This window comes from Hakea prostrata, chromosome 2 (genome assembly GCF_041222555.1).
Source record: "Hakea prostrata isolate BN-2017 chromosome 2, UWA_Hpros_2, whole genome shotgun sequence".
In the NCBI taxonomy this organism is placed as follows: Eukaryota; Viridiplantae; Streptophyta; class Magnoliopsida; order Proteales; family Proteaceae; genus Hakea; species Hakea prostrata.
In genome coordinates, this window is record NC_142601.1 from 7,606,158 (window position 1) to 7,630,764 (window position 24,607).

Below are 24,607 nucleotides of genomic sequence, written 5' to 3' on the forward strand. Positions count from 1 at the left end.
TACAAAAAACTCATAAAAAAAGATAAGTTAATGAACTAAATAGCAAGCACCTATTGTATGTTCAAGGTAGTTTTGAACTTATTAATAGGTACAACTTTAGTCATAATGTCAGTAGGATTGATAGAGGTATCAATCTTCTGAACCATGACCAAACCTTTAGAAATAACGTCCCTAATAAAATACAGTTTAACACCAACATGTTTAATATACGTTTATAAATCTTGTATTCTTTGAAAGACAAATTGCATGTTGAGAATCATAAAATACTATAGAATGTATATCATCAAAATTAAGTTCCCCAATGATACCCTTAAGCCAAAGGGCTTCCTTGAAAGTCCCACAAAGAGCAATGTATTTAGATTTAGTAGTGGAAAGAACTACCACATGTTGAAGAATAGATTTCCAATTCACAAGCTTATCGCCAATAGTGAATAAATAACCTGACAATGACCTTCTTTTGTCTTCATCAGCAGCAAAATCATAGTACAATACCTAACAACTCAAGTATCACCACAAGAACTATCATATAACAGTTTATAGCCAATAAAAATTTTCAAATATCTCAAAATCCATAAAATGGCATTCCAGTGTTCATCACAAGGTTTACTCATAAACCTACACACAAGACCAATAGCGAATGTCAAATCTGGTATAGTACAAACCATAGAGTACATAAGAGTCCCAACACATGTTTGATAAGGCAGTGACCAGCATCAGCAATAGTTTTCAACTTGAAATGAGCACCCAATGGAGTATCAACAACTTCAAAGTTCATACTAGCAAAAGTATTTACCAACTTACACAAACAACCAATTTGTAACAATGTATGAACAATATTTATTTCTATCTTTATAAATGTCAACAGCCAATATCTTTCTAGCACCCCCTAAATCTTTCATTTCGAATTCAGATTTAAGCATACTCTTCAACTTATAAATCTAAATTTTACCATTTACATGTAATAAGCATATCATCAACATATAAGAAGAAGTATATAAAACATTTGGGTTTGAATTCATAATAGTACACACAATAATCAATAATAATTTCTTTTAAACTTATTCTTAAGCATAAACTCATCAAATCTTTTGTACCATTATCTAGGGGATTGCTTCAAACTATATAGAGATCTTAACAATAAACAAGTTTTGTTCTCATTCCCCTTTTTTCACAAAACCTTCAAGCTAAGACATGTAAATTTGCTCTTCAAGTCTACTATTCAAGAAGGTAGTTTTGACATCAAGTTGTTCCAACTCGATATAATAAATGACAGCAAATGCTAAGAGCACCTGAATACAGGTATGCTTCACCACAAGTGAAAAGACCTCATTGCAATCAATTCTTTCAGTTTGAGAGCAACTCTTAGTCACTAATCTAACTTTATATCCAGCATTTTCTACACCAAATATATCAGACTTAAGCTTACAAACCACTTACATCCAATATTTTTCTTGCCTTTGGGTCTGTCAATAAGTTTTCAAGTTTCATTCTTAACTAAGGATCCCATCTCCCCTCTCATGGCAGCCATCCAATTTTTACTTACCAAGCTATCTAGGACATCCCTAAAGGTCCTTGGCTCACTTCACTCAATTTGGTCTACAAGATTAAAAGTATAGGAAACCAAATCAGAACCTGAACCAACATTTTCACTCACATTTGCATTCCTAGAAGGCTTTTTGTTCTCCCTCCCAACCTTATGTCTTGCCAACACAACATTGTCTAGGGTCCCTCTTCAACAGTTTCCTCTTTAACTTCTAAGAGACTACAAGGAACCTCTAAATCAGCCTCTAACTCAATAGGGTCAGGGGTATCCAACTCAACGTTAGGTCAATCCTCAAACTCCATCTAAATGATGCTACCATCAAGGTCTTAGGTAATGGGTTCTCTACTAGAGGACCTAGGCTTAACAAACTCCACCTTAATAAGCCTCAGATCTCTACTAAATATAACATTTTTTTTCCTCAAGACTCCACAACCTATACCCTTTGACACCTAGAGGATAACATACGAAAAAACACTTCTTACCCCTTGCTCAAGTTTACCCTTACTTTGGTGAACATAGGCAATACACCCAAAGGTTATAAGGCTACTATAGTCACACTCCCCTTTTAAACCACCTACTTTCGGGTATTTCAAAGCCTATGGCAGAATTAAGAGACCTATTAATCACATAGCAATTTGTACAAGCAGTTTCAGCCCAAAACTTCTTCCCTAGGCCAAACTCAATTAGTATACATCTCACCCTATCCATGATGGTCATATTCATTCTCTCAGCCACCCATTTTGTTGATGTGTATAAGTACATGTTCTATGCCTAGTAAGGCCATAATCTTTACAAAAATCCAGAAATTTGTTATTACAAAACTCAAGTCTATTATCAATTCTAAGTTTCTTAATTTTCTTATCAGTTTGATTTTCAACCATAACTTTTCATTCAAAAAACTTATCAAATTTACATCAGATTCTTTTTTCTTCTAAGAAAATACAACCATGTCTTTCTAGAATAATCATCAATAATCGACAAGAAATACTGAGCAACCAAGAGGGATGGGGGCATATTAGGAGAGCCCCACAAATACGAATGTATATTCTCAAGTGTGTGAGATGTCTTAAAAAAAAGAATGTATGGAGTTTGCCCATAGCACAAATATCACAAAATTTTAAAGATTCCAATTTCTTAACATTAATCAGTCCATTTCTACTCAAATACCCTAGGCCTTTACTACTTATCTGGCCTAGTCTTCTATGCCCCAATTTCACCTTACTTAATTCTTCCTTAACAACCGCACCTAAAACCACATTCCCATTTATAAAATATAGTCCCTTTTTCGGTTCAGCAATCAAAGTTACAGATTTACCCTTCATAACTCTAAGATAACCATCTTTAGAATAATAATGGAACCCTTTTAAGTCCCTCTTTTTAACCCAAGTACATGTCTAACTTGCTCCAAATCTCTCACATTCACGTCATCCAATCTAAGCCTAATGATCCCTATACCCTCCACTTCACATGAGTTATCATTTCCCATGAGCACTTGACCTCCCTTAATATGTTCAAATGTCACAAACCACTGTCTTGTAAGGGGTCATGTGAAAGGTACAACCTAAATCAAGGATCTGATGTTCTAGGTCAGATGTAGGGAAAACCACTAGTGCATCCTTAGTGACATCAACCACAATTGTGGCCTCATTTCTCTCATTGCCATTCTCTTTCTGACTTCTTTTGTCTCTCCCAAGAGTTATTTCTTATGTGTCATTACTTTTTACAATAATAACAAACTTTAGGCTTATTTTATTGTTATTATTACTCTAATTATTGTAATTATTGTGATTATTAGTGTTGTTATCCTTACCTACAAACTTCTTCTTCTTTTTATTATTGAATTTTCTTTTATTTTTCATGTTTTTATTTTCAGAATTACCATAAACCCTTCAACCACAATTTTACTTTTCTTTTTAGATTTTATTTCTATATCTCCAATCTTGAGTGCTTCCCATAAACTCATCAAGAGTCATTGTTTCCTTACCATCCTTAATAGCATTCTTAGCATTAGCATGCATATCAGGCGATGAGTTTAACAATTGGACATCAAGGTATTATCAAAGAGTTCCTCATCTAAGTCAACCAAATCACATGATAACTTATGAAAATCCTCTATATTATCAGATAGAGATTTAGAAGGATCTAGGCAGGGATGGGGTCAAATATAATTGCTCGAGTTTAGACCAAAGCTGATCAACTATACTATAGTCCCTTACTCTTCTCATCACATTATTACCCAAGTGTAAGATTAGAGTACTATAGGATAGCTCCACCATATCTTCCTTTTCTTCATCAGTCATTGTAGGGGGTGACTCTTTAGTACCTTTTAGGATAGCCTTCATCCTTTTTCAGACAAAGTCACCTTTACCCTCAAACTTTTCAAACTCATATCGAGTAGGAGCCATGAAAGAAGCGAGAAAGAGGAAATTAGAATGGTTTTTAACCAAATTTATAGAACAAAGAATCATAACCAAGTAGTACAGATCAAGGCCAACTAATAGTAAACACGTAAAGAGTACGTATAAGTTTGAAATAACAACTAATAGCAATTACAATGTCAACAACAAGTAGTACAAGCAATATGAGATACAATTCTAAGCTTATTACTCATTTAGAACAAAAAGCCCTAAAGATTCAGATCGGTTACAAGTCACAGAAGTGAAGTAATCAAGAGTAAAATGCAAGTTACAGAGAACCAAAACCCTAAAGAGGTAAATTGATGCAATAACAGATCAATTGAAAGTCACCAACTTAGGGTTTTACTATCAAAACCCAAGGGAAATTAGAAATTTGAGAAACCTTAACCAAATCGGGTTGGGGGAAATTGGGGCTTTTCACAACCGAGTACAAAGCATAAAGAATAGAGAGAGAATATGCAAGAATCAACAGTGAATCATCTTAGAAGCATTCGATTGAAGGAACAAAAACAAGATGTAAGCAAGAAACACAAGCTCTAGTACCAATATGTTGAGAATGCACCTTGTTAATGCAACCTAAAGGGGGTGAATAGGTTGTAACTAGTGGATTAATCTAATTTTTTCGGTTTAATTATGAATTCAAGATTAAGTATGAACTAAATCAAAATAAACAATTGCAATCAATCACAATACAATGAATTTATAGTGGTTTGACTTTACAAGTCTATGTCTACTCTTCTTTTGGTCTTAAGAGAGTATTCCATTAGTGATTCTCTTTCAATATGGTGGGTAAATAATCAAATCCTTATCATCTATTTTCAATAGGGCAAGAGCACCCTTTACAAATCTTTGTTTATACTAGGGCAGGAGGACTCCTAACCAATTCTAATCAAACTTAAATTATAATTGAATCAACAAGTTACAAGAGATGAAAGGATATTACCTAACAAGGGGTGTGAGACTTTATCCCTAGTGTGAGTGTGATGCAATGAGATTGTATGCTCAAATGAACATGATATGCCCCACCAATGGATCACCAAAGCCTTTAGTCATCTCAAAGCTTGGCTCTAATGAGGTTGCTGAAAAGCTTGGTATGATCTTCAAAGATCGAAGAGTGAGAGAAGCAATAACAAGTAAGTCTATGGCATATTTGAGAGCTTAAGAGTAGTTGGTGAGTAATTATTCAATTGGCAAGGTAGAGGCTCTCAAATGGGGGTGGTTGGGCTTATAAAGATGTCATTCAATTACTTAGCCAAACCTCCCAACGGTTAGAATTAATAGTCTAATTTTAGCCCAGACAACACGCCTTTTGATTAGGCAATGTAACATCATTTAAAAAATAGTTGTTGGGCTACTCGTACCCAGACAAGTCGTCGTCTGAGGTAAGCGGCACACCTTCTGGACATACGGCTCGCCGCTTGCTCAAATAAACTAGTCCATCTGAGCCTCTATGATCAGTTATGATTCATATATGATCACTAGGTGTGCCGGCTGCTTAGACAGCTCAATATTTGGGGCCAGACAGTGCGCCATTTGCAGCCAAGTGGATTGGAGTTGATTTTAGGTCCTCCTAGCCAACCCTATTTTCACACACACTCTCCTAACATGCCCTAGGTCAATCTATTGACATGATGCACATGATTTAATGTTAGCGAGTGCAATTTGTAATTGTATGTGCAATGAGGTATCTTAGGCCCTAATTTGCTAGTCCTTTTGCTTGAGCTTGAGTTAATTTTTCATTGATGTTTTTGAGTTTTTTTTGTATTCCATTCTTCACGCTCATCTTGAATTAGATGTCATGTTCATCTTGGCTTGGTCTTGGCCTTGATTTGGGCTTGAGCATTTGGTGTTGAGTTGGATTAGGTCCACTTGCTCTCATATTGAACTAGAGACACACAACTCAATATAGCCATTAGTACTTTATGTTTGTAATCATCAAAATTAATAGGTTTGACATGGCAATGCCGAAATGGCTTTTTCCCACACACCTAGTAATGCAACAGATAATCACACAAATCAAACAAAAGAAAAACACAAGCATTTACTTGGTTCAGTCAGTGACCTACATCCAAGGACAAGTCCAAAGGAATCAAAGGCACAATGCATGACTAAATGAATATCAAAGAGAGTACAACAACACTTAGGAACCCTCACTAACACTCTCAAGAACTCAAACACAGAGATTTAACACAAACATAGATCAAACAACTCAAAAGGAACCTATGAATGAAACGATCTCACCAAGGCAAGAATACTCTAGCATGTCCAAGCATCATCTCGCCAAAACCAAAGCCAAGAACACTTTCATTGAGAGCATTAAGGGTTTGGAGAAACCCCAAGAACCAGAGGAAGAATCACAACCAAGTGCTCGAAGAGAGAACAAATGGATTCTTGTCTAAAACCCTAAGAATTTATCTGTATATCTATCTCTGTATATCTATCTATCTATCTATGTATGCACATACAAAGCAATAAATTGACAAAAATGCCCCTCTCACAAATACATAAGACAAATAGGTACAAATATGTGAGCATTGACCCAAAAAACCATGGACTAACACCTAAGCTCCACAATTTTAATGTAAAATCAACTTACTACACACTAATGCAATCCTCTTTGCAGTACCAAGCATAAGCTTCATCTCTTCATCACCAATAATAGTCAAGAATATGGAAGCTCCACAACTTGCCAAAAATTAGAAGCTTTCCTTGGAAAGCAACCCATGAGGCTCTACTAGTCTCCAAAAAATTGTTTGATCAAAACAATTCCCCGTCTCCTTATGCCTTGTGTGTATGACAGTTGTGGAAACTATTACTAATGTTCTGTTTCATTGTGAATATGCCAAGCTATGTTGGAAACTATGTGTTTTACAAATTGATGTAGATGATTTCATAGCACTTATTGATGGATTGGTGTTATATCAAACCATTTTTTAGACTTCCAATCCGGTGCAGACCGCATGAACTAGGGTCAACCAGGTTCGACATAGTCCTCTATCCAACTGCTTGGCTCTCCTCTGAATTCAATCTTCGGAACTTGCCCCTTAACTCTCCTTGGAATTCAAAATTGAAGTAGCCTCTTGGCTCTAGGCTTTCAATCCTCGAAAAAGGGTTACTAGCCCAACCACTTGGCTGCAATTATTTTCCGAACACATCACTCAAAAAATATCCTGACCTTTACTCTTCGAGAAGATCCCACTCGGATAAGAAGCTATCTTTATATAGTTGTATATGGGCTATGGTATTAAATTCAGCATTTAATGCACCGTACATATGCATTTGATGATCTGCGCTTATCGAGGGATAAACCAGTAGGCCAAAATTCCTCTGAGAATTACTTCCAACCATTTTGTTGGGGATCAAAGCCAAACATGTCACATTTGAAGTCAGTCTCTAACAAATATATTTTCAAGATCCTTAAGAAATGCTTGAATCCAGTTGCTTCTAGCACAAGTAAGCCCAACCTTTGACTTGGCTCCCCTTGGGAATCGGATCAAGTCATCCACCGGTTGTCATCCATCTTCTCCATGGAATCTTCTTCTAGTATAAGAATGGTCACTTTACCTTTTTCAGGGAGGCCAACTGGTCAGCCAAGCTAAGAAAAACTGAACTACATTGAGATAAGAAAAAGCCAAGTTAAACTTGCATTAACTCCTGCAGCTACCCAAGAGAATTTGACCTCTTTGGACATTTTCTCTTCTCTAGAAGGAATTGTGTTATTCAAAATATGATTTTACCATCGGAGGCAGCTTCCTATCCATAGAGGTGGCCCACTCTCACAAGTTTCCTTTAATCTACAAGTCTCAGGTTCGAGAAGCTTCACGGTTGAACCGGAGCTGTTAGATTTTGGAGCAACAAGTGGTTAGACTTTATTGATAACGTATTCAGTAGTTGTAATCGTATTAAGTTGTTTCATTCTATATGGAGCACTCTATGTTGGCTTATTTGGAAGGCTAGCTAGGATCAACATTGTATTTAAAGCTAAGTCCATCTCACATTCTCACCTTATAAAACTTTGCTATCCATGTCAAAAACATTTGAAGAGTTGCATATAAACTTGAGCTCGGTCACTCAAGATATTGAATATGGACCAAGTTGATAGATCACTAAATTACCACCCCAATTCACCTACTAATTGTGTGTGTTTCTTCATAGATGCTGACTCAAAGAAGGGAGCTCGTGGGTGCATGGCCTGACATCCTAGTGGATGGTTTATAGCAACAAAATCAAGGATTAGTAGGGAAATTTCAGCTCAATGATGGAGATGGAAGCACTCAAAGATGCAGTGACCTTGGCACTTCAACTCAGACTTGATAGGATTCAACTCTTGTCAGATTGTAAACTGCTATATTGGCTCTAAATAGGTGTCTTGCTCATTAGATCAGGCATCGAGTAGCATATCTGAAGAGATCTTGAAACTCTCAAATACTTCCAATATGTTTCTTTCAAATTTGCAGATAGGTTAGGCAATAGGTTTGCACATTTTGTTCCCAAGGAAGCTCTAAAATTCTCCATTAATCAAACTTGTCGGTCCTTTCCTCGACCCTTTATTGTACAATCTTCTCTCATTGCCTCTAGAAATTTAGTCTTAAAGAGCCTAACATAAGTTTCTTTTTCACCCAAAAATAAATAAATATAAATAACCTATTTAAACATTTTGGCTGGATTGGATTGAGTTCTGTTGGATTTTGGGCTATAATTGTGAAATATAATAAGGCCTTAGATGATGCTGAACAAAACAATGAGCATGTTTACCTATTAATTAGAAGGGGAAATTACATATAGACCCCTGTGTTGACAATCAATTACATTACTATCCCTGGAAAAAAAATTAATTATAGATACTCTTCTATTATCAAGAATTGAAAGCTATAAACGGACAACTCTGTAGAAGCAATAAGGGGCAATCTGTAATTGATTTTTTTTAGGGATATTAAATGTAATTGATTGCAAACACAGGAGATCTGTATGTAATTTGCCCTAATTAGAATGTCCAACATCACATACTAACCTAAAATGATGAACTAGAATGAATCATCAAGAATCTCTCAAATTTAATGCCCATTATGACATCACCCGCTAAAGAACTTCAATGAGTTAATTCATTTAGTAAAGACCAATGTCTCATAGTATGAGGTTAAGAATTTAATATTATTGGGATTAGAGATAAAGTCTCACCCTACTTTAAAATTATATATATAAAGTTATTTTAGAAAGTAGGTGCATGTAAACTAGGCCAAACAAACCTTAGTTCCAAAAAAAAAAAATCTCTGCTAAAGTAGACAGTATGTCTAAATGAATTATCACCCATCATAAGCAACATATTTTTTCAACTTCAATGGAAGGCAACATGACATTACATATATGGTATTTGACACAGTATGGCTTTTGAGTTAAAAGTTCAGGCGATCCTTCAAATTTGTGAACTTGTGAACTTGTGAACCGTGAAGTTTCAGGTCAATCAAGATATTCTAAGGGGGCGACAGGTTTTGAAAGCTTTAGGTCTACCTTGTGATTGCATGTAGTTGCCAAAGCAATATAATTTGATAGCTAGGTGATCAGTCAATCTGGCTATCCACTCATTAAAGCTTCTTCTTTATCAAGTTTTTGCTACCTGGCAATCAAATTGTAGTTCATGTTTCACTTTACTTCCCTTCTAAAAGGTAAGACATACCAAAGAAGGCAACTGAAAAGATTCCTATCAATCAGAGATGTAAAATTGTAGTTCATCTCTCTCTCTCTCTCTCTCTCTCAATTTGATAATGTAAATCCAGATGCTACCAAAGCAAACCAGCTGAGATGAGATGGCATGGATGGGAAAGGATTAGCTCCTTAGCGAAAGTAAATCCAGATGCTACCAAGCAAATCAGCAGAGATGAGATGCCATGGATGGGAAAGGATTAGCTCTTTAGCTAACTCTACTTAGATGACACCCATCACCTAACTTCACATCTTCATGGATCCCTCCCCCTCCCTCCTCCATAAAAACCCTCACCTCCCTCTCAAATTCACAAGCCCAACAACACTAACTCTTTTCTCTTTCTTCTTCTTCTTCTTGCTCTCTATCAAACTCCTCCAAGTAAAACAACTATGAAGATGAATCAGCTCAACCTCCCACATTCCCCACTACTCATTCTGATCAAGATTACCTTCCTCTTCACCACATCCTTAGCTCAGTCACCTATAAGCAGCCCAGCACCCGCAGCCCCCCCGACCCCTGCTGCCCCTGCTACCCCCGCTGCCCCTATAGCCCCAATCGCCGCCCCGTTAGTCCCTTCTGCCCCTTCAAAAGGCCGTACTGGTCCTACCAACATAACAAAAATCCTAGAGAAAGCTGGGCAGTTCAGCCTCATGATCAGGCTACTGAAGAGCACCCAACTTGTAGACCAGCTCAACTCAATTCTCAATAAAACAAACCAAGGCCTCACCTTCTTTGCCCCAACAGACAATGCCTTCTCCAATCTTCCCTCAGGGACACTTAATGCCTACTCAGATCAACAGAAGACACAATTGGTGCAGTTTCATATTATTCCTACTTATGTTCCTATCTCTCAATTCCAGACTCTAAGCAACCCTGTTCGTACACAGGCTGGAAACACTGACTATGCCCAGTATCCACTGAACATCACAACTGATGGAGTTAGTGTGAACATGTCCACTGGAATTGTCAATGCCAGTGTGTCTGGAACGGTTTACACGGATGGGAAATTGGCTGTTTATCAGGTGGATAAGGTGCTCCTTCCCCAGAAATTTTATGTTACGCCTGCCCCGACTCTACCTCCTGCTCTGGCTCCAGCTCCTGCTGATGAGCCAAAGAAGAAGAAGAAGACCCTTCCTACCACTACCATTGCCACTCCAACTATTTCCGGGGATGTGTCTTCGAGGATCACAAGGTACACTGGGGTGTCCTATGCAGTTGCAGTCATTGCAGTCATTACAGCCATTGTGTCATGACTCATTTAAGGCCAATGCCTTGGCTTGATCTCTTCCTGAATCGGATTTTATGATCTACTATGATCATCAGTGTGTTTCGAATAATTTGTGATTCCTTATATAGCTGCATTTAAATGTTTTTGCAGTCATGAGAAGGGTCCGTCATCATCAAATATTGTTGGGTTGATCCCTTTTTGTTTGAGCTTTATTTTATTTTCTCCTTAAATCAATGGTTTTATTGTTCTTGTGTGCAAAGGATGAGTTTTTGTATCAATATTCTTATGGAAGAAAAGAATTCAGAATAAAAGAACAGTTTATCCAGTATCTGTTATTTCCAGCTACATGAAGAAGTAAGTCACTGTACATGTATTGCAATTGAAGATTTTCCTTGAAAGAAATCTTACTGGGAAAAAAAGCCACATACATCTGGAAGGGTTTTTTTTGAGAAAAATACTAAAACCGTATGAGATTGTTGATTCTAGGATGATGTGATGGACCTTCACATCAAATAATCTTTCTTTGTATTTGAAAATTGAGAGGAACTTCAGACAAGTCCATCTGAGCTCCAATTGAAGTGCAATTTGAGCACATATAATAGGCAATTCAGGTAGGTATTGGGAGTCACTCTCAACTTGTAATATCAAAAGTGTCTTTTCAAGCATGGTAGGATGTGACCAATTTGAGTCACACTTAGGGCTTACCTTCATGTCAAACATTTCACAATGATCAAACCATATTGCACCTCCTCCAAGTTCCATTTAGCTTCTCATAGGAGAGCATGTATGGGCAACACAAATGAAATCCTCCAAGAATGTGTCCAAGAAGTTAAATTCAATCTGGGTAGCCTATACATGTTCTCTCGGACAGAGAAACTGATCTTACAAAGAACTTTAACATGCGCAGAGGACGATATAGCTTAGTTGCATTTCCATCTTTTTCAAGGAAACTCCATATGGGGTTTAGACCTACAGTTGCTCTTCTTTCAAGTGTGGTGCATGTGAACTTGGCACAGATGATCAGAGTTCAGGCGATATTAATGTCAGTAACTATTTGCCGCCTTCTTCTCATTGTTAGGAAACATAGACAATACAAGAGGTGAACCCGTCCTCCTGAATGTATGGTGAAGGGATGTGAAGGTAAAGTAATTAGGATCTTAACTCCTCATATGCTAGCTGGAGCTATTCCATTGTAAACACATTTCGTATTTCAATTAACTTTGATGTAAACCGTGTGCAGCGGCTATTTGTCAGAATTTAAGCTTAGGTCTCTTCTATGTTTTCAACTTTCTTTATCTGGGTACCATTGTATAGCAAGCTTCTTGGATTCACGTTTAATTTCTGAAATAGAAATAGATACACTTCTCAATATTCCTAGAATCTGGTAACAGTTCTTGCGTTTGCTCAACTAAAAGAACTTCTCAGGTCATCATAAATACTTCTTGGATATTCATCTCTAGTGCAAATGGCTATCAAATTTCTATGATAATTTCAGTTTTCTATTCCTTATAATAGAACACATCACAATGAAAGCAACTAAAATGGTTGGTATTAGTAAATGGTGTAACATTACTGCAGTGATGCACAAACCCACCCTTCTATGCTGTGTGATATAGCTGCTATACCTTTTAACCCTGGTTTCCTGCCTCACTAAGCAAACCCTTAATTATCCTTTTTCATAATCCAATTTGATTTAGTGAATCCTCCATGCCCACCAAGCAAATCAGCTGAGTTGAGAGGACATTGATGGCAGATGGTTAGCTCTTTGGCCAAATCAATTTGGATTTCACCCAGCCGAGATGAAAGGACATGGATGGGAGATGGTTAGCTCTTTGGCCAAATCAATTTGGGTTTCACCTGTCACCTTACTTATCTCATGGATCCCTACCCTTGCCGCTTCACCTCCATAAAAACCTCTTCTCCCTCTCAAACCCAGCATCAACACCTCCCTCTTTCATCTGCATCTGCAACCTCTCATTCACTTCCTCCAAAGAAGAACACAATCACCAAAACCATCTACATAGAGCATAAGAAAATGATTAAAAACATGAAACAGTTTGGTCACCTCCAGCATTCCTCATCACTTCAACTGATCATGATCACTCTCCTATTCACCACAACCTTAGCCCAGTCACCTGCAAGCAGCCCAGCCCCTGCTGCCTTACCTCAGTCACCTACAAGCCCCCCAAGCCCACCAGCCCCTCCAGCCCCTGCTGCTCCTCCTGCCCCTTCTGGCCCTCCAGACCTCACAGTAATACTCAAGAAGGCTGGCAGGTTCAGCATCATGGTTAGGCTACTAAAGAGCACCCATTTCATAGACCAGCTCAACTCACTGCTCAATACCTCAACCCAAGGCATTACCTTCTTTGCCCCACCAGATAGTGCCTTCTCTAATCTTCCATCAGGGACCATTAACTCATTCACAGATCAGCAGAAAACAGAGCTGGTGCAGTTTCATGTTCTTCCATCTTATGTTCCTCTCATACAATTCCAGACGCTGGGCAACCCTGTTCAAACACAAGCAGGGAACAGCATCAATAGCCAGTTTCCATTAAATATTACAACTTCTGGAACTACTGTGAATATTTCGACTGGAATTGTTAATGCCAGCGTCTCTGGCACTGTTTACACAGATGGGCAATTGGCTGTGTATCAGGTGGATAAAGTGCTCCTCCCATTGCAGTTCTATGTTAAGCATCAACCTGCTCTGGCTCCAGCTCCCTCTGGATCGAAGAAGAAGAAGGTGCCCCTTCCGTCCATTACGCCTACAAGTTTCTCCGGCGGTGTTTCTGTGAGGATCACGAGATGCAATGTGGTGTCCTTTATAGTTGCAGCAATCGCAGTTATTGCAGCCATTGCTTCGTGAGCCACATAAGGCCAATGCCTATGTAATGCTCTCGATTGAATCAGATTTTGTGATCATCTACTGTGATTTTCAGTGTGTTTTGAATAATTTGTGAGTCGTTGTATCTTCTCCAATCCTTTCTCCAGCTGCATTTGAATGTTTTTGCAGCCATGAGAAGGTTCTGTTTTCGTCAAATATTGTTGAGTTTCAAGCTCCTTTTTTATTTATGATTATTTTCTACCTTCAAATCAAAGTTTTCTGTTTTTCACAGTATGAGCTTCTCTTCATCATATTTTTATGAAGATAGAATTTTTTTGTAGGACAATAAAAATTCGGAATAAAGAACAGTTCACCTGCCAAGGATTTAAAAGCCAGGGCCAAAATCCAAGTATGATACAGATGGCAATTTAACATGAATATGAATCTCTATACTTTCAATTTCGAATGTGGATATCCCCAAATGAATATGGATGTGAATCAAGTCTGGGTTTTCAATTTTCCATTTATATCTTAACTTGTGTAACCTAGACATTCTTTCCCCAGGAAATAGAATTTACTCCTAATCCACATTTCTGTATCACATGAAGTGGTAGGATATTTTGAAGAACATACTAAAACCTCTAGGGATTTGTAAATGAAGAATATGAAATGGGAAAAGTAGCAAAGTGCCAAATGTTATTAATCTCAGCTAATCCAGGGGCTATAAAAGATTGTGATTAAATGTCCCTTCATAAACAACTATTTCTAGCCTCTTCTCTATGTCACCATTATTATCTAAATGACTTACATAAACACTTAATTTATGATATAAATGGAGTCCGGATCCTCTACCCGCGGGAAAAAATCGTCTATTACCATAACATGACACGTGGATTATACCAAATAAAATGTTGAAATTAAATTAACCATTTTAAGCAAAACAAACCCAATTTTGAAACTGTTTACCAAATACCTGGCCGTTTCTAGCTACCCGATTGCACGCGCATCATTTTTCTTCTTTCGTCTTCTTTTCTTGAATTAAAGCACATTTATACAAGCTTCTCTGAGGGGCTCTAGCAAAGAACCCTGTAACTGTGCCTTATCGTTGTTGTCTCCGTGATCTTGTGCTCTAAACATCAATTTCTTCAAATGATTCTGAAAACATAGAAAAGAAAACACTGGTAACTCTATGTTTGCAGACCCAAATTCCTCCCTACCCTCTCTGGTTTGGTATTTTGATTAACATGTAAGTCAGTCTCCTCATGTGGTTCGTTATTTCTTTGTGGTTGCAATTTTATTTTCTGACACGAAAATCTCGTATCTGGCATTTTGATTAACAAGCATAAGTCAAACCCTTATCATCAGTTTCCTTTTTCGTCCCTAGTGCCGACCATGTATTTGTTGGAAACAATTATGTGATTGATTTCCTCAAAGGTATGTTGAAGCTATTGTGGCTCTAATGGCTGTAATTCCGTCGACAGTTTAAAAGCTTGGGTTGGCTAGTAATGATCTATTCCATTGTTAGGGGCTTTTATTCAGTTGTTTGTGATTGGTTCATGCTTCAGTTCCAGAAGAGAAGAAGAAAAGAAGAAATGATTCATGTATAATCGACAACCTAGAAATGGGTGGGTATTGGTTAAACGGGTTGCAAAATTAGGTTTCTTTCACTTAAAATGTGTAATTTAATCTGAACCTTTATATGGTATAATCCACATGTCCTATTGTGGTGGTGCACTGTTTTGCACAGTTTTTTTCCCTACCCTCAAAAGTAGAGAATTGTACTCCATTTATACATTTTCACCACATATTTAAGGGGAAAGCCCCCCTCCCTCCTCTGAATACTACTAGGTGGACTAAAGGTAAAGCTCTCCCTATTCCATCTTAAATGTGTGGTGGAAAAAAGAGAGCATAATACTCAATCACATTTACTTCCCATGTTTCCTTTTTATGGACTTTACAAAAGTTAAAACATCACAAAGACAGCAACTAAAAGGGTTGCTACCAAATAATGTGGTGATGCACACTCACCCTCTATTGAATGATATCTCTTTCCCAATTTTATCTTCTTTGGATAAATCCATTTGTGCTATCTGATGTGAGACATTGCTAGTGTACCTCGTTAACCCCAGTTTCCTGCCTCTCCAAGCAATCCCTCAATTCAATTTGATTTTGTGAATCCTCCATGCCACCAAGCAAACCAGCTGAGATGAGATGACAGGATGGGAAAGGGTTAGCTCCATGGCCAAATCAACTTGGATTACACCTCTCACCTTACTTCATATCCTCATCAATCCCAACCCCTAGCCTTCCCATCTCCATAAAACCATCGCTTCCCTCTCAAACCCAACATCAAATTTCTTCTCTTTCATCTGCTTCTGCTTTCTCTCATTCTCTTTCGCCAAGGAAAAGCACAATCTCCGAACACCATCAACACAGAGCCTAAGAAAATGATCAAGAACATGAAACAGTTCAATCAACTCCAACATTCCTCATCACTCCTCCTACTTGTTATGATCACTCTCATATTCACCACCACCTTAGCTCAGTCACCTGCAAGCAGCCCCCCTGCCCCTTCTGCCTTAGCTGAGTCACCCACAACTGCAAGCAGCCCAGCCCCTTCTGCTTCTTCTGCTCCTTCTGCTACTGGCCGCACCAACCTCGTATCAATATTACAGAAGGCTGGCAAGTTCACTATCCTGATCAGGCTACTGAGGAGCACCCACTTTATAGACCAGCTCAACTCACTCATCACTACCACAAATCAGGGAGTTACCTTCTTTGCACCACCAGACAGTGCCTTCTCTAGACTCCCATCTGGGACCATTAACTCCTTCACAGATCAACAGAAGACACAATTGGTGCAGTTTCATGCCCTCCCAACTTATGTTCCTATCTTACAATTCCAGACTCTTAGCAACCCTGTTCAGACACAGGCAGGGAACAGTGTCAATAGCAAGTTTCCATTAAATATCACTACTTCTGGAACAAGCGTGAGCATGACGACTGGAACTGTTAAAGCCAGGGTGACCAGGACGATTTACACTGATGGAGTTTTGGCCGTGTATCAGGTAGATCAAGTGCTCCTTCCGATACAATTTCATGTTTCACTTCTTCCACCAGCTCTAGCTCCTTCTGTGCCAGAGAAGGCTAAATCTGCCACTTCTACTTCTGCCGGCAATGCTTCTGTGAGGATCACAAAATACACTGGGATGTCCTTTGCAATTGCAGTCATTGCAGTCATTGCAGCCATTGCTTTGTGACCAAAGGCCAATGCCTTGGTTTGATCTCTATTGAGTAGGATGTCATGATCACGAGTGCCTTTTGAATAATTTGTGAATCTTTCTTTCTTCTTGACTCCTTCCACAGCTGCATTTGAAAGTTTCTGCAGTCATGAGAAGGGTCAGTTGTCATCGAATATTGTTGGCTTGACCCCTTTGCTTATTTGAGATTTGTTTTGATTTTTCCCCTTTAAATCAATGTTATATTACATTTGTTCAAATTAAGGATGAGCATTTTGTGTCAAATTTCCATCAGAGAAAAAGAATTCAGAATAAACAGCTTATCTAAATATCACTTTCAGCCTGGCAGATCCCAGTTAGATATGAGGCATGATTGGACATGAGAGACTTGCTAAATTATTATCCTGTTCAAAGTCCACACTTGATCATTTCAACTTTTATACGGAGAAGTAAATTTCTCTCAGGATGCATTGGACATGTATAGTGGCTAATTTTCTGTGTGTTCCACAGATGGAAAAAATCATGAGAATTGTCTCAGGAAAGTAATCATGTATAGGAATAGAATGGAATTGCTGCAGTATTGGTCAGTAGCCTTTGTGAAAAATATAAGATCACCCAGAATTAAGTTTCACTTTGCAAAACGAGTTGGCTAACGTTTCATTTAGCTAATATATCAATAAGATTGTTTAGTAATATGAAAAATAGATAAAACAGTAACATTTCTAATGAATTGAACGATTTCATCCTCCTGAAACTGTGTTGCCTTTTACACCAGAGTACAACTATCCCATTGCATCTCTAATATTACTGAATTTCTGGGTTATGGACACTGAGAATCTCCATAGGTTGTTGACCTAGTAACTTAATATAAGCCAGTTCCACCAAAGTGAACATAATGTTTATGAGGAGATTATTGAAGTAGTTTTTACCCTTTACTCTTCTTGTGTCTCTTACCATCTTCTGGTACAGTTTTTCCTTCTATATTTACCCAAATTACCCTGCAACAATGCTCAGGGATGCAGTGAAGGGCCCTAGAAATACAAATCTCAGAGGATCTTTCCGGTGACAAATGTAATAACAGCCACATAAGAAACAATGGTACAAAGGCAAAGAACAGAACGGACCAGAGCTTCCTCTTAAGAGTTCATTTATGGGAACATAGAAGATGATCATGGTGAGTACAATCTGGATGGGAAGGATTCTGTATACCTCGATGTTTAGAACATCTGCAGCTTCGCCAGACAGAATGTTCCATTGATGTGTGAACCACGTTAAACCTCTCTGTTATCTTGCTCTGTTATTTGCTTCTATTCATGATTACTGTGGTGTTTTCATTCTAACATATGACATAAAGCAGAGCTTAATGGTGGACAAACATTTGGTCCACAGAATGAAGTTCTTGCAAGCAGAATCGAAGTATCCCAATCTTTCAGAGAGCTTATGTAGGATGGTATTTATACATGCATAAAGATAGATCATGATTGAATCTCTCCTATATGCAGAAGCTATTTTGGAACTTTGCTTCAGCCTGTTCTCAATCATCTACATTGTGTAGGTGCAATTTTAAACTAAAGTCCCTTTATGCACATTTAATTTCTGATATACATAGGTGTCTAAAATCTTGAATCAGTCCTTGTGTTTGCTCAATTCAAGGATCTCTCAGCCTGGCTCATTAATGCTTTCCAGATATTCACATCCTGCACAATTTTTTATTTCCTTACAAGAGGTAAAACATCACAAAGAATCACAGAAAAGGTTCCCATCAATTAAAAGATATAAACAGTACTCACTGATGGACAGATTCATACTTGACAAGTGGGAAACCCATATCTGTGTCATCTGCTGTTTGATATTGTTATTATACCTTGTAATCCCAGTTTCCTACTTAACCAAGCAACCCCTTGATTAGCCATTTAAATTTTGTGAATCCTCCATGCCACCAAGCAAACCAGCTGAGTTGAGAGGACATGGATGGGAGAGGATTAGCTCCTTGGCCAAATCAACTTGGATTACACCTATTACCTTACTTCAGATCCTAATGGACCCCTATCCCAACCCCTCCAACCTTCATAAAACCTCTCTACTCCCTCTCAAACCTAACATCTATCAACCCTTTTCTCTTTAATTCTGCTTCTTCTTCCTGTCATTCAGTTCATCAAAGGAAGAGCACCATCACCAAAAAAACAACAAAACAGAGCCTAAGAAGAACATGAAACAGTTTCATCACCTCCACCATTCCTCATCACTTCTACTGATCATGATCACTCTCATATTTACCACAACCTTAGCTGAGTCACCTGCAAGCAGCCCCCCAGCACCTTCTACCTTAGCTCAGTCACCTACAAGCAGCCCAGCGCCTTCAGCCTTAGCCCAGTCACCTACAAGCAAGCCAGCCTCTTCTCGCTCAACCAACATCATAGCTATACTAGAGAAAGCTGGCAAGTTTAGCATCATGATCAGGCTACTCAGAAACACCCTAATTGGAGACCAGATCAACACACAAGTCAGTAAATCAAACCAAGGCCTCACTTTCTTTGCCCCACCAGATACTGCCTTTAATAATCTCCCATCAGGGATCATTAATTCCCTCACAGCAAAGCAGAAGACCGAGTTGGTCGAGTTTCATGTGCTCCCCATTTATGTTCCTTTCTCACAATTCCAGACTCTGACCAACCCCGTTCGTACACAAGCAGGGAACAGTGACCATGGCCAGTTTCCATTGAATGTCTCTACCTCTGAAAACAGTGTGAGCATGTCGACCGGAGTTGTTAATGCCCAGCTGGGCAGGACAATTTATACAAATGGGAAATTGGCTGTGTATCAGGTGGATCACGTGCTCCTTCCAATGCAATTTCATGTTTCACTTGCACCAGCTTTGGCTCCATCTGTGCCAGAGAAGAAGCAGCCTATCACTTCAACTTCTTCTGCTGATGCTTCAGTGAGGATTACAAAATATACTGGGGTGTCATTTGGAGTTGCAGTGATTGCAGCCATTGTTTTGTGACCCATACGTTTAAGGCCAATGCCTCAGTATGATCTCTGTTGAATCCAGATTTTATGATCGTCTACTGTGATCACAATTTACGAGTGGGTTTTGAATAATTTGTGGATCTTTGTTTCTTCTAGAATCCTTTAATAGCTGCATTTGAATGTTTTTGCAGTCATGAGAAGGGTCTGTCGCCATCAAATATTGTTGGATTTATCCCATTTTAGTTTATCTTATGTCTCTCTTCTTTTTCTTTGAAACAATGATTTTTGTTACATTTGTGTGCACAGAACGGAACTTCTTGTATCGTACTTTCATGAATGACAAGAATTCAGAATAAAAGAAACAGCTTATCTACATTTATTCGATCCATAGCTGACCCAAGGAAGACGGCAAAGCGCAATTGTAATTGGACATTAGAGACACAGACATTTTCTAAGCTTCTAAATCACTGAGCCTATATCCCTATTTCAATGTAGGTAAAAAGAGTCCTAAAATAAAAAGTTTTCCTTGAGGCCCTAATTTGTTTTAAAGGAAAATACGAGAACAGTCTAAAGGAAAAAAATATTCATACAAGAATAAAAGTAATTTATGCAGTCTGGTCAATATTTTTGGGACTTCATTTCCATAAAACCACACTGAATAGGATTGCGGAAAATTTACCAGAAAGGGGGTATTTTGCGAACACACTAAGACCCTTGATGAATTTGTGACCCTGGCTGATGGTGTAATGAAGCTTTACCGAGAAGAGAACTACATTTGGCTGGCCTTGGGTGTAGCACACAAGAGTCATAAACCTAAAATTCTACTGCCCTAACTTGGAATATGTTAACAGGACCCAAGCATGATGCCAATGAGAAACTTTATTCCGCAAATAGGCGAACCTTGTTTAGTTGTTTACACCAGCAATTAAGTTCTTAACGCATCTTGTACTTCTCTATTTGCATTCTTCATTACAGAGTTAAATCTTTCTTATCAAATGAAATTGTTATTAAATCTGTTGCTTCCAGACAGGAATTTGATCACTTTGTGTTTTCTGATATTTTCTAAGACAAACATTTCCCTAAATTTTGTCAATGGACTATAAGAAACCAAATAAAGATATTTAAAGAAAACAAATAAAGGGTTTTTCTTTCAGGAAAAAAACTGAAACCTCACAAGCGCAGCAACTTAAAGAAAATTGTATCAGCATCTGTGCTGGAAAAAAATATAAAACCGACTAGAAACAGAATTGAACAGTCGAAATAATCGGGTAGGAGACAAACAGTCTACGAATCACATATAGAAAGATTCTGATGAGTCTCAAACAATCCATCTGCCCATAAAATTGCAACAGTTTGAGATCGAGCGAGGAATACCTTGACCAGAAACCGACGGTGGAAGAAGAAGTTGGCAGTCGAGGATGAAGACAAGGTTAAAAAAGAAACCCTTCCAGTGAGTTCGTTCTTCGGCATTGCAACTTGAAAGTTGAGAGTAACAAAAATTACAAGGGCCCAACCTTTCAGCCCACCACTGGCAAGATCTTCTCCGACCAAAGTGCCCAGATTTCAGCCCACAATATTAATCCTTAGAACACTACCGACATCAGCCCATCAATTAGGCTGTGTTTGTTTGCAAAAATCGGGTGGGAAAAAAAATGTGTGAACCCTATGTGTAATGGGGTGAGAGAAAAAGAAAAAAAAATGAAGAGATTTTGTAGAAAAGTATAAATTGTGGGTCTTACTTTTTTCTTTTTTCACACTTTTTCACAAAGCTCCACATATTTTGTGGGATTTTAAAAAGACTTGAGATGGAAAAATTGGCTTTAAGGAAACTCGTCTCTAACTTTCTCACCCCAAGCAACCAAACAAACTATATGATTTAAAGAAAAAGCCAAAAAAAGTTTGTTTTTTTTAAGAATTCCCCCGCCCCCACTTTTTTCCCACCCTACGTTTATTCCAGCAAACAAACGCAACCGTAGGGTTTGGGATCCTATATATGTTCCCTTCACATCATTTTACTAAGCATTAGGATGGACTCTCCTACTAATGTATAGTGAAAAAGTGTGAGAGGGGCACATACTTCTATCCATTAGGAGAGAGGATTTGGACCCCTTCTCTCTCTTTAAAAGAAGAGGACACCAATCTCATACAAGTCTTTTTTCTTTTGGTAGAAAATTTGCTTATTCAAAGAGCAAAATCGAGGAAGAGGAACAAAGTTCCCTCAACCAGGCAATGGAAGCAGGCCAAACAATAGAGCCCAAAATTGACTGGGTCTTCCTAACTAGAACACGAGCAATTACATTGCAAGCTCTAGGAATAAACAAAAACTTATAGTCCAAGAAATTAGGCTTTGGATGTAGGATATCAGCAATAATGAGCTCTATTTCCGTTGGTGGCTTCAGGTTGGACCTTGTAAGAGTGCTACCAACTTGTTGCAATCCAATTTGAATGTGGCATGATCAATGCACTCTCCCAAAGCCTCCAACATGGCCGTATGTAGAGCTAAGGCCTCACCCATTAGGGCTAATCGAAAGTCCTCTTTCTTAGAGACTGCTTTAATTATCTCTCCTTATCCAATACAAATAATGTAGCCTAGGCCCATTAAATTTGTATTCTCCTGCATAGGAGCATCTGAATTCACTCTAAACCATCCTAAGCTTAGAGTCGTGGCCTGTATTATCTATTTAGTAGGACCTGGAACCTAAGGGGCTTGTCTCCCAATTCATTGTGTAGGGGGTCAAACCGTTGCCCAAAACTCAGCGTGTAACTGAATCGCCCTCTCAACCACTTCTACTGGGGTCCACATTCTTCATTTGAGAACTAAATTACTTCTTCCCTTCCCATTTCTCCTTCGGAGCTATTTTGTCACAATCCATCAGATGGTATTGGACCCGCCCCAACAACCCGTGGGTATGATCCACAAGCACAAGACCAAGTTACACTATCAGTAATAAATAAGGCACACAATCCCATAATCAAGAACAAGAAATGAACAATTCATCAATAGAATATAACAAAAGGTTCTAAAATCCCAAAATAAATGCTAAGAGTATCTGAAATAAGCATATGCAAACGGAAGCAAAATCCAAAGTGGTATTATTATTGTTAACAATCCTTTTTAAGCATTATTGTTCTAAGAAAAGAACAGTTCATCAACTAATAATAATATTTAAAGGTTCCAAAACCCAAAATGAATATTATGAGTATCTGAAATAAGAATATGCAAGCGGAAGCAAAATCCAAAATGGTCTCATTATTGTTTACAATCCTCTTTAAGCATTTTATGGGTTTTCTCTTCCAATTGTTCTAATAAATGAATCATAAGTCCTTCTTTCATCCTTTATCCCAACGATGAACCACCAAAGTTCTATTATTGTCAATGGGTGTCGTAAGAGCTTTCCAAACATCCACATGAAGCTTTGTTCTTTACCAGTTCTCACTGGGATCTTCAAATCTCTTTAGTGGGGTTCTTTTATAGATACATGGCTTCTTTTGTACCTACATAATAATCTGAGGAAAAAAATTTTAAAAAAAAAATCCACAAGGAATGAGTTCTAAAGAACTCAGTAAGGCAACAATTAAATACATACTACGATCGCATAAATATAGAGAAAAGAATAATGAAATGATATGTTAGATATGCATTTAATGAATCTAACTATACAAGTTTCTATTTAGGCAGACATGCATTAAGATATACACCAGCCCTCCTCTGGGTATGTCTCGTCATTCCAATCCCTCACATACTAGCTAGATATGTTGGGATCCCAGCTAAGGGGTATGTTCCACATCATCCACCATGGCTGGGGTATAGGTCCACACTCTCTCACCACAACCATTGGTTTGAGTACTGGCGTATGTCAAGGATTATAAACCCAATGCAAGGTCATACGGTAACACACTACATGTGATACAGATACATTTCCTCAGGCCTAGTGCCTTATTGGTCCAATATACTTGACACATGCCAATATTCAGACCAAATGGTGGGGTGAGATAGTGGTGACCTAATACCCAGCCACGGTATGATGTGACCTAATCCCATGGGTTCCCAAAAGAGGTAACCAATCAATGAGGGAGAGTGATGAGACTACCCAGAGGAGGCTGGTGTTGAACTCCGTAGAGACTACACTTGTTAGAGTTTATGAACATACTTGCATATTTATTCATTATCTTATATGTGTGTCGGACGCGCGATACGTGATTATGTTGATCTCACTAAGTTCTTTAGAACTCACTCCTCAAATATATATTTCTTCTTAGATTCTATTGTAGGTTATGAGGACACCATTTACTTGGAGAGTTCGCCGCTGGTGAAATCCTACGAAGGACTGGCAGGAGAGGACACCGAGGTGCATGGAGAGTCGTGTCCATGTTCGAACTACTTTGATGAAGTCTAGCCATATTGAGACTTCGAAGAGATTTCATGGAGACATTGTTGCGATTTTGAAGAGATTTCATGCGATATATTGATATATCGTGCATCTATCACACACACACACACACACACACACACACACACACACACATATATATATATATGAATGAATGAATATGTTGGTATGCTTCTAACTCTAACAATGGTAGACACATATACATCAACCTCTTCTGGGCGGTCTCGTCACTCTCCCTCAATAAAAAAAACATTTGTTAGGTTCTCCGTGGTAGTTGGGTCAAGTCACATCAAA

At 38.3% G+C, this 24,607-nt stretch overlaps 4 pseudogenes; all 4 read left to right on the forward strand.

Annotated features, from left to right (window-relative positions):
• The first annotated feature begins 9,997 nt into the window (after nt 1-9,997).
• Nucleotides 9,998-10,914, forward strand: LOC149023556 (fasciclin-like arabinogalactan protein 11 pseudogene; annotated as a pseudogene).
• Nucleotides 10,915-12,887: 1,973 nt separating this feature from the next.
• LOC149023557 (fasciclin-like arabinogalactan protein 12 pseudogene) lies at nt 12,888-13,755 on the forward strand (annotated as a pseudogene).
• A 2,049-nt stretch (nt 13,756-15,804) lies between these two features.
• On the forward strand, nt 15,805-17,410 carry LOC149023558 (fasciclin-like arabinogalactan protein 11 pseudogene; annotated as a pseudogene).
• A 1,580-nt stretch (nt 17,411-18,990) lies between these two features.
• On the forward strand, nt 18,991-19,956 carry LOC149023559 (fasciclin-like arabinogalactan protein 11 pseudogene; annotated as a pseudogene).
• The last annotated feature ends 4,651 nt before the right edge of the window (nt 19,957-24,607 follow it).